This window comes from Lampris incognitus, chromosome 4 (genome assembly GCF_029633865.1).
Source record: "Lampris incognitus isolate fLamInc1 chromosome 4, fLamInc1.hap2, whole genome shotgun sequence".
In the NCBI taxonomy this organism is placed as follows: domain Eukaryota; kingdom Metazoa; phylum Chordata; class Actinopteri; order Lampriformes; family Lampridae; genus Lampris; species Lampris incognitus.
In genome coordinates this window covers 19722304-19733097 of record NC_079214.1, presented here as the reverse complement: position 1 = coordinate 19733097, position 10794 = coordinate 19722304, and positions in this window count along the sequence as shown.

Here is a 10794-nt window from a genome sequence, read left to right as displayed (position 1 = left end):
ACAGACAGTAGGGAAAGCTCAAAACAGGTCGTGGCGCATCCGGCAACCACGAGTCTATATATATGTGTGTGCGTGCGTGCGCGCGTGTGTGACGATCCAACAAGGAGCCAGGGCAACATACGTAGGCCAGCCAATCAGGGAGATTGGGCGCAGGGACAGAACAAGCAATCAGAGAAAGGGGAACAGGTGAGATCAGGTAAATGGGTCAATCAGGGTTACTCAGGCAAATGGGGCGCAGATGAACTGAAACGCCGATCAGGGGATGGGGACCAGGTGAGCCTTGAAGGCCCAGACCACACGACAATGAAAGCACCCCCCCTCCCCACCCCAAGGGACGGATTCCAGACATCCTAAACAAACAAACCAGGAGCACCAAGCAGGATGGACGGAGGGGGTTCTTGGGGTTGATGAATGGGGGCAGGGATCTCAGGCAGCTGGCCTGAGGGCTGGACTGATAGATGCATCCGATCTGGAGGGCGACCAGGATGGATGCAGGACTTAAGGGCAGAGCAGCTCTGGCGGACGGGCAGGTGGATGACCTGGAGGCCAGCGACGTGGACGGGTCAGCCACTCGGGAGGCCAGCGACGTAGACAGGACCGAGGCGGTGGGACCGCCGCTTGGGGCACAGGCCTCGGAGGTGGCGGGACCACCGCTTGGGGCACAGGCATCGGAGGCGGTGCGACCACTCAAAGAACAGACTGGGCATCGGCAAAGGCGGCCGACGGCTCGGGAACAAACTGGGCATCGGCAAAGGCGGCTGACGGTTTGGGAACGGCTCGGGAGCCAACACTCTGGGACGCTCGGGAGCCGTGACGTTGTGGTGCTGGGCAGTAAAGACGTTGGGGAAACATGGGAGGCCAAGATGCCGGGCTTGGGAGGATCAGGGACCGGGTCACTAAAGTACCGCCACCTGAAAAAGGCTGTTTCCTGGGCAAACTCAGGGTCCCTCTTCTAGATGGCAGTGAGGAGCTTAAGGAAGCCCAGCTCCTCGTTCTGGAAGGTGTCTCTCAACACACCGAAATCCTCTCAAGTAAACGGCAAGCTGAGCAAATCTGCCGGCCGAGAAGCAGTCGCTACGGTCAGAGCTGGCAGGGCGAGCTGGACCCAGAGCTGCTGCAACTGACTGGCAAGAGCACTCACCTGGCCAGTCAGCGAGGTCTGAAGCACTGCTTGAAGAGCGTAGATCTCCCGGAGGCCGTGACAGATAGAGTTCAGCTGTTCCTCATACTGAGTGAGGCGCCCACCTTGCCTTGAGCACAGAGCGGCTTCTAGCGTGGCAGAGTCAGCTGGGTTTATAGTTTTGGTCGGATCATACTGTCACGCCGAGGGCAGGAAGGGACGACTCAAATGGACGACTCAAGAGATAGACTGGACTAGAACAATGCTTTAATAAAACAAAAGAACTTACAGACAGCAGCTAAACAGCAGGGAAGGCTCGAAACAGGACCTGGCGCATCGGGCGACCAAGAGTCCATATGTGTGTATGTGTATCTGTGTGACGATCCAACAAAGAGCCAGGGCAACCGGGGGAATATAGACGTAGGTGAGCCAATCAGGGAGATTGGGCGCAGGTGCGCAGGAATAGAACAGCCAATCGGAGTAAGGTTGAACAGGTGAGTGAAGCAGGAGCAATCAGGTAAATGCGGCAATCAGGGTTACTCAGGCGAATGGGGTGCAGGTGAACCAAAACACCAATTAGGGGATGGGGAACAGGTGAGCCTTGCTGGCCCAGACCACACAACCATGACAAAACTAAACTTCAGTTCTCTGAACCTTTAAAAGTAACATATCACTCATCTCTTAAAACCGCACCTGGTTGAAACTGTTACTAAACACTGTGATAAAAATATTCTCTGTGTTATTTTGTTGAGGGAAAGACCATGACATTGTCAAAAAAGGGCTGACATGAGGCTATTGGGGGGAGGGGAAACTGGGGGGGGGGTAGCGTGATCCTTCCACGCGCTACGTCCCCCTGGTGAAACTCCTCACTGTCAGGTAAAAAGGAGCGGCTGGCAACTCCACATGTATCAGAGGAGGCATGTGGTGGTCTGCAGCCCTCCCCGGATCGGCAGAGGGGGTGGACGGCTCAGAAGAGTGGGGTAATCGGCCAAGTACAATTGGGGAGAAATATAAGGGTTTCCAAGGTGCTAATAAGAGCATAGGATTATGATTTGGCAACAAAGTCAGTAAAACATGCATAAAAAACAGACCTTTGTGTGGTTTTCTTTGGCACTCCAAATTCTGCATTTAGTTTCAGTCCACATAACGTATTGTTGTAAGCCTTTGCTTGCTGTATCTGTCTTTGAGTCCCAGGCATTATCAAAATTCAATCAAATGTATTTTCTGAATATTCAGATGTACTGTGGCAGATGTGGTTTCACACAAGAAATATACTTGAAAAAATAAAAGGGAACCTAAATGCAAAGATGAGAATGTAAATCTGGACGTAAACAAATGAAGGGCTTCCAAAGAGCTGGATATCTCCTTGGCCTCACCCTTGTCCCCTGGTAGGGACACTTACACCTGCACCATATCTACACCCCACCAAGTGCCTTCATCTCTTTAATCAGCAACTGCCATTAGTAATCACAGAGTTTACTACAGCTTAGCAGCATCTGAAGGTAGGCATCACAGCAGGGACAACAAGTTACCATTTAGTTTTGAGCCATTGCAATGCATGCTATTGTTATGTTATCAAAGCTGGTTGTAGGTGGGAAGAAGGTGAAGGAAGGATCTCCTCCTCCTGCCCATTAAGTATGTATTTATGAATATGGATGGTGTGATCACTTTGTTTGCTACAACATCTTGTACCAAAAGGCTGCTTTGGGGCAAACAACGCATTGTACCAAAAGGCTGCTGTGGGGCAAGAGGTCCAGGCTACCAGACAAGTTAAAGTTGTGGTTTTCACAATTTTGGCTGTTTCCTCAGCTATTGTGTGGCCCTTGAAAATACTATTAAGTACCCATACCAAAAGTTGAGAAATTTATAGAGGTTGCTTTGCTTAAATGTTAAGAAATCGCAGCCAAGTGTCTCACAGTCTCTCAGTTGCCTGGCTTTGGCTAGAAAGGGGATTTTGGAACTACCTATTTCTAGCCCAACAAAAGATGTCAAGTGTGAAAAAAGCAAGATTAAACATGACTTCGTGACTGAGTCTAAAAATATCACAATGGGGAGGCCAGTGCCTGCTGTACCGGCAGTGTGGAAATCAAATGCAGGAGAGGCAGACGGGCACACAGTCGGCATGCATCGGGATACTGTATGGCAGGCGAAGTGGAGGCTTGGCATAGGTTGACTGTTATGGAGCAGGGCAACTTGGTCAAGGAAAAGAGCCATTATTACGGTTCAAGTTACAGACCACCACACATGCACTCATGGATTACTCAAGTCAGGGTTTGTATCCAGAGGAGTTAGCTCAAACCCTACCCCACCTTCTTACCTGAACCAGCATTATCCTGCCAAACCATTCATTGCCTGTCAGCACATTTTCTCTTCTGGTACCATAGAGGTGTGTTTGTGATGTTCAAGTGAATGTTGAGCAAATGCAGGTTAGACATTGGGTAGATGTTTGGGGTGTTAGGGTGATGTTCTTGAGATGTTAAAGAAAGGGAGGGAAGGGTGCATGACAGTTGATGGCAGTTGTGGCGCAACTTTGAGTCCTCTGAGAGCAGGTACAGAGTGTTGGAGAGAGGTATAGGCAGCTTATTCCAGAAAGCTGGAATGCAATGAAGAGTCTCCTTGAAACATTTATGAAGGAAGATGCCAACTTTATTACCTCGATGGCATGCTTGCACTCTCACACCCTGTGCTGTATCAGTGAGATTAGGTCGTTAAGTGAATGACATGCCTGTAAGATGTAGATTTGCCGGCAGCCATACCAACATGCTAGTACTTGGATGGGAAGCCTCCTGGGAAAACTGAGTTGCTGCTGGAAGTGGTGTCGGTGGGCCAGTAGAGGACAGCCTTCCTTCTGGTCCTAATAAAAACAACAAATATCAAATCCCAATGCCCCAGTGCAGTGACGGGGACACTGTGCTATAGGAGATGCCGTCCTTCAGATGAGACGTTAACCCAAGGTCCTGACTCACTGTGGTCATTAAAGATCCCATGTAACTTACTGCAAAGAGTAGGGTGGTCCCCGGTGTCCTGGCAAAATTCCCAACCTGGCTCTCTCCATCTGGCCACCTTATCATCCCCCCATGTAATTGGCTCAATAATTCCTCCCTCTCCACCTCAAGCTGATGTTTGGTGAGCGTTCTGGTGCAAAATGGCTGCCGTGCATCACCCAGGTGGTGCTACACATTGGTGGTGGTTGAAGTGAGTTTCCCCCTTCAATGTGAAGTGCTTTGGGTATCTAAGAAAAGCGCTATATCCATGTAGTAATTATTATCATATTATAATTATTTATGATGCCATAGACTGAGAACAAACTTTTGTTGGTTAGTGCACTAGTTTTCTACCTGTGTGAGAGCTCATCATGGAGTATGGCACAATGGATGGTTACAGCACATCCCTTGTATTGGTAAATGAGCCAGGGATCTCTGAATAACATTAATTAATGCATTTATACCCTTTCTATATATTATTAATATCTAACACAATTTCACCTCAGAACCCCAAGCGGGAAAGATTTTGTTTTTAGGTTAGGAGATAACAAGAAAAAAAGAAGAAAAAGAAGAGTCTAAAAACAGCAACTCACCTATTTTACTGAGCCATAAAAGGAAATTTTATTATCATTTTGAATTATATGATTTTGACTTGAACACATTGGTAATCTTAGAAAATGACATGGCTCCTGTCTCAAAGACCATTCTTAGGAACCACTGCAATGGGGATGCACCAAACCTAAGGTTATTGACTTTGTCACCAAACGCCTCCGAAGCTGTCTGTGTGCAATCTCCCTGTCTCTCTCTCTCCATTGCCGTTTGCACGCTCCCACCCAAATCCCCACTAGCATCCTGCCAAAGCAGCATCTGTCCCCCTGTCTAACAGGTGTCATTTCCACAAGCTGCACAAACTGCACCGACAAATGGCTGGCCTTTAGATATATGCTAATGCCATGCAAATATCATATAGCAGAGCTGGATGTCAGGCATATTAATGAAAGGCGAAGTGTCATAGTCAGCTAGAGAAGTGCACTGTCCTTGACAACCGGGCCACTGCATCTTCAAGTGTTACCGAGGGTCACTGGGCAGCACGTCACTGGAGACTGCGGAGGGTATAGTCAACATCTGCTGCGACATATGGGCACACGTACATATGCTCACATACACATGCACGTGCAAAACCACGGGCACACACACGCATGCATGCATGCAGTCGTGCATGTGGGATGAGGAAGGCTGACTCAGGGAAGCAAGTGTTCATTATCATAATAGTCAGTGTGGGAGAGTCTTCAGCTGACACAGATAATCGTACTTTTGATCAGATTGGTTTCCTCGATAAAGTGGTATTGGGTGGTAGATTTTTACCCCTTTCAATGCTGTGAACTTGCCCCCCCCCCCCCCAGAAAGTTCAGTATGTTCACCACTCATCCAGGTGACTCAGGCGTGTGTTGGCCACAGACCCGTTCCACATAGGGAGAGGAGAAATTACCCAAATCGAGCTGCCTTTGGGTATAAAGAAATTTACCCCACACAATTTTGCGTGCAGCTAGGTCAGTGTGAAGTATGTCAAATAGTGATGTTTTTATTGCCCATTGTTTCAATGCCAGTGAGTCATCTGACCTCACAGAAAACGTCACCAAAACAACCTCATGAAAGCAAGAGAAGTCACCTGAACGCACAAACAAGTGTTCACTTTTGGTACCAAAACAAACACAAACATATACTATGGACACACAGACAAACAAGTAAAGGCATCTCTTACACACACACAGACACACACACACAAGACATATATATTCCAACAGAAAAACCTCCGTCCAGGTTGTTCCTTTCATTGTTCCTTTTACAGAAAATGTTTTGTTTGGGTGGCCAGGCCCAAAAATGCCATCCTACATGCTCTCTCCGCCGGAGCCCTTCATTTTTAGAAAATCTATTTGTGGCAGTGTCTCTCCACAGTTGCCTTTGCCATGCCCTGAGGAGAGAGACGGGGACTAATAAACCTTCCAGAGTCTGCCTCGCTTAGACTCAAAACGGCAGGAGATCTGGCACTCTCTACTTGCACTGCACAACAACGCACACACACACACACACACACACACACACACACACACACACACACACACACACACACACACACACACACTGATAGGTCACAGAGCTGGGTGTCTCGGTATCTATTGAACCATGCACATACACCGTGTTCAAGACATCAGAGACACATGCTCTCTCTTTGAAATGGACTGAGCTGATGAAAGCTATCGTGCCCATTTGATAAATCCTCTTCCATGTCTTTAGGTCAAGGTGGGGGGGGGCAGGTTCTTCAAGGATTCTTAAGGCTTGAAACAGAATATTGAGTATGTTTTGAGGGAAATTTTCCTACATTAAATGCACTTATTGTGAGTCACTTTGGATAAAAGCGTCGGCTAAATGACTGTAATGCAATGTAATGGAAATTGCATGGAACAAATATCAGATACCAGGTATACTTGTTTAAATTTATCAAGAATTACAATGCTGCTGGGTCCATCGGTAGCATCATCCCATGTCTATTCAGAATGGCCCATCATCCAAAGGACATCCAGTCAAGGGTACATCAGCGATTGAAAATGTCTCTGACAAAAGAGGCCAAAGGAGGTTAACACGTAATGTGTAAAGCAACAGAAGGTCTTCAGTCATGTGGCACACCGGTACAATATAGGCCCAAAGACCCACAAAAGAACACACAATTCACCTTACCGTGATACAAATGGGGTATGGCAGCCACTGCCAACCATGGTTACACATTTTGTGTCCAAAAATCCGCAGTTGCAGTTGTCCAAAGAAACCAAACATTGGACCTTTGAGAGCAGGAAAAACATTATTTGGTCTGACAAATCCTAGTCCCTGATGTTTGCAGACTGGTATGGAATAGTATGGTTGTGATAGCTGTGGGTTTGTTTTCATCGCACACTTTGGGCTCCTTGAAAAAAGTGTAGCAACGTTTGAATGCTAGCATGTAGCATTCAAACGGAACCTTATTGTCACTAAGCTGCATGTATGTCACTTAATGTCAGTAGTGTATCCATCTGCAAATGGATGCTATCCAGCAGTGCAATGCCCCATTATATAAGACTAAGACAGTCCATACCAGGAGAGACGAACATGATAGTGATTCCAGTCTTGTGGCCTGCTCAGTCGCCGGATCTCAGCTGATCTCAACATGGATTGGTTAAGATTGCTTGAACTATGCAGATAAGAGATTCACCACCAGCTGACTCAACAAATCCGTAGTGAGCAGGGGGGAAAGCATACGCCAGCATCCTTGGGAAATGCTTGTAACACCTGGCTGAGTCCCTGCTGTGGCAGTATGAGGCGGTTCTGAGAGCTGAAGAGGGCTGCAGCGAAACATAACATCCCTAATGATTCGTACACTTACCGCACATACACGTGGAAAGGCTGATTGGGAGCGGCACGCTTTCCCCGCATCCTAACCCCATACTCCCGCAGTACCCCCCCTCCCCCCTCCCCCCACACAGTGCTCCGGGGTACACAGTTGTAAGCCTTCTCCAAGTCCACAAAACACATGTAGACTAGCTGGTCAAACTCCCATGCCCCCCTCAGCACTTCCGCAAGGGTAACAAGTTGGTCCGTTGTTCAGCGGCCAGGATGGAATCCACATTGCTCCTCCTGGATCCAAGGTTCAACAATCGGTCAGAGCCTCCGTGCCAGCACCCTAGAGTAGACTTTCCCAGGGAGGCTGAGCAGTGTGATGCCCCGATAATTAGAGCACACCCTCCGGTGTCCATATCAAACAACAGCACACTTTAATTTACCTGCAAAGGATTTATCAAATATTTGCCAGGCTTCTGTAGCAGTAGTAGTAGTAGTAGTAGTAGTAGTAGAGGTCAGAGTAATACTGTTTGGTTATAACATGGCACCTTTTTCACATTGCACTTATAGTATTTTTTAAATGTTATTGACAGAATTTATAACAGACACCCACCATCTGTCTGCGTTAGAACCTCCATTCATTTTGTCATCTGAGCAAGCTTTGGAGAAAATATTTTGATAAAAACCAACGTGAGGCTCAAACTACTATCTCTGTGTGGTACTTTATATTTCGACGAAGAAATCATTTTAATTTGTGGTTGACAACGGTGACCTGACATGTTAACAAATATTGCCATGCAAAATTAATGCCTCGCTTTTTTTTTCCGAGCAGTTAAAAGATATTCTTAAGCCGTTGCAGTTTCATCAGTGTATGAGGTGATTAATTTGGGTTTATAATTAGATTATTTCTGAGGGCATGCTGAAATTAATCTTTCATGTCATTTTCTTCTTCCTTTGGGTCATTTCCCATTGTAAGACTGAATTAAAACACAATATGGAGCAGTGCGTGTATAATGAGACATTATTCTCACTGTAGTGAAGGGGGAAAAACAATTAATTCACTGTAAAGAAGCAGCAAAGGCTTATTTTTGGGTGGGGGGGGGGTTTGTTTTTAGGTAGTGTTAAGTTTTTGTGGTATATTCTGTCTCAACTCAACCTCATTACTCACACAGCATTCCCTGTTTTACATTTCGTTGAGTGTTTGTAGTATTTAACTCCCACTGTGCATGATTCTCCCGTCAGATAAAAAAAAACCCTTCTCAGGACTAATTTTAAATCCCACACTTTTTATATTCTCCATTCACCGTCGTGCCTTCTGAAATCTATCGAAAACATTACCATCAATATGTAATAATCACTCACTTCTCACTTATGGGCGGCGGGGCAGTGCAGGGAGCAAGGCGACAGGCCTTCATCCAGACGATTTGGAGTCATGTCTCGTAGTTAACACAACACTCGGCAGAAGAGATTTTCCCAGCTAGGATCAATACATGTACAGCCATCCATTATCCCAGCCGCTTATCCCAATTGGGGTCGCGGGATGCTGGAGCCTATCTCAGCCATCATTGGGCGGCAGGCGGGGAGACGTCCTGGGCAGGGCGCCAGTCCATCACAGGGCCAACACATTCACACCTAGGGGCAATTTAGTATGGCCGATTCATCTGGCCCACATGTCTTTGGACTGTGGGAGGGAGCACCCGGAGGAAACCCAATCAGACACGGGGAGAACATGCAAACTCCACACAGAGGACGACCCGGGGTGATCCCCAAGGTTGGACAACCCCGTGGTTTGAAACCCAGGACCTTCTTGCTGTGAGGCACAGTGGTGCAGTGGTTAGTGCGTATCAGTGAATGTCTGTGATATAAATATTTTCATGACAAATGCATGGAAGATGGCATCGCCTTGGTTTGACATCATTACGTGTTTTCTACCTGCCCCATAGTTTCAAATTATCCGAACATCGACAAACGTTTGTTGCCAGGTCTGAAGTCAATGCGCACATTTCACTACTGAATGGGCGTCAGTAATTATACAGCCATTTTTTTTAATCAATGAACCCTAGAGAACAACAGTCTCCATCAAGGATTTCTAGGTAGCTTTAAGCATCGGCCGGTCTACTATTTCCTTTTCTCTCTTTTTTTTTTGGAGGGTGGGGGGGCAATTGCCCCTCCTGGCGCCCCCGTGTTCTAAAAAATGCTGCAAAAGCTTCCTCTTGGATGCCCCTATGGTAGATAAAACTTAATAAATTGCCCTCTAGGGGGGGGCAATGTGCAAGACAACGCCCTCTAGGGTGCCTTCCAGTGGAGAAAACATGACCCACTGCATTAATGTGTGCTCTCCTAGTGGACCATAAATTATCACGACTTTTTCTTCCCGCCCCCAAAATGGGTTCCCCCGTTTTCTCCCCGATTGTACCCGGTCGATTGTCCCACTCTTCTAAGCTGTCCCGGTCATTGCTCCACCCCCTCTGCTGATTCAGGGAGGGCTGCAGACTACCACATGCCTCCTCCGATACATGTGGAGTTACCAGCCGCTTCTTTTCACCTGACAGTGAGGAGTTTCACCAGGGGGACGTAGCGCGTGGGAGGATCACACTATACCCACATCCAGCTTCCCACCCGCAGACACAGCTGGTTGTGTCTGTAGGGACGCCCGACCAAGCCGGAGGTAACGCGGGGATTCGAACCGGCGATCCCCGAGTTGGTAGACAACGGACTAAACCGCTACGCTACCCGGACGCCCCCAGCAGCACGACTTTCTGAGCTGGTGCCCCACCACTTACAGATGGTGCCCTTTTTATTTATTTATTTATTTATTTATTTATTTATTGCCCCCTGCCTCTCAAACAGCCCGAGCCCGCCACCAGGTTACTTTACCTCATCTTTCCTGCGGTTTGAGCCAGATTCAAATCCACAACCTCACAGGAACATTTATGTGTCAGCTGCAGCAGTGACATCAATCTGCAGCTGTGGGTCCAGTTGACTGAGAGCAGAACTGTCGGTGTCCTGCACAACAATTTGCATTTCCACAGTTTTTAAAGACAAAAATCAAGCTTCCACAGCTTTGCCAGTGTTTGGAAAGTTTACCACGGGTGTAGCTGGGGCGGAGGCCGGATGGGTCACGCAGTTTAAGTCAAAAAGGCAACAAAAAAAAGTTGCCCCCAGTAAACCTTGGAATAGAATATCATCATAGACACAACCAGAATACTATGTGTAACCTACAAAAAGAGTCACTGGCTGATCGCCAGGTGCCAGTGACTCTTTTTGTAGGTTTCATAGTATGTTTTTAAGTCTGAAATATCCATTATTGGGTGATCCTTC